The sequence below is a fragment of the Garra rufa genome, chromosome 23, assembly GCF_049309525.1.
Source record: "Garra rufa chromosome 23, GarRuf1.0, whole genome shotgun sequence".
In the NCBI taxonomy this organism is placed as follows: Eukaryota; Metazoa; Chordata; class Actinopteri; order Cypriniformes; family Cyprinidae; genus Garra; species Garra rufa.
In genome coordinates, this window is record NC_133383.1 from 9,867,112 (window position 1) to 9,867,594 (window position 483).

Here is a 483-nt window from a genome sequence, read left to right on the forward strand (position 1 = left end):
TGGCCCTTCCCCTTACCCCTATCCCTCCAACCAAAAGAGAAATGAGACACCCCTACCCCTTCACGTGAACGCGCCAAACGGAGGGGTAGGGCTAAGTGTAGGGCTAAGGGGTAGAATTGGGATTGAACCTTAGCCCTACCCCTCCGTTTGGCGCGTTCACGTGAAGGGGTAGGGGTGTCTCATTTCTCTTTTGGTTGGAGGGGTAAGATTTCAGGACCTCACTTCAAACGAAGGGCTAAGAGAAATTTCCAACATGGCTGCTCACTCGAGCAAGCAGACTCGTGAATATAAGTAATTTTTGCCTTTAATAAGGATTTTCATGACAATGTTTCATTATATTTATATTACCTTCAATCTTGTGTTTGTGTTTATGGTGTTGTTTTGTAAATAAACGTTTGCAAAAAAATCGCTAAAGTTTTCTAGCAGATAGCACTGATTGCACGATATTACAAAATATATTTTATGTCATATACACTTGACTGC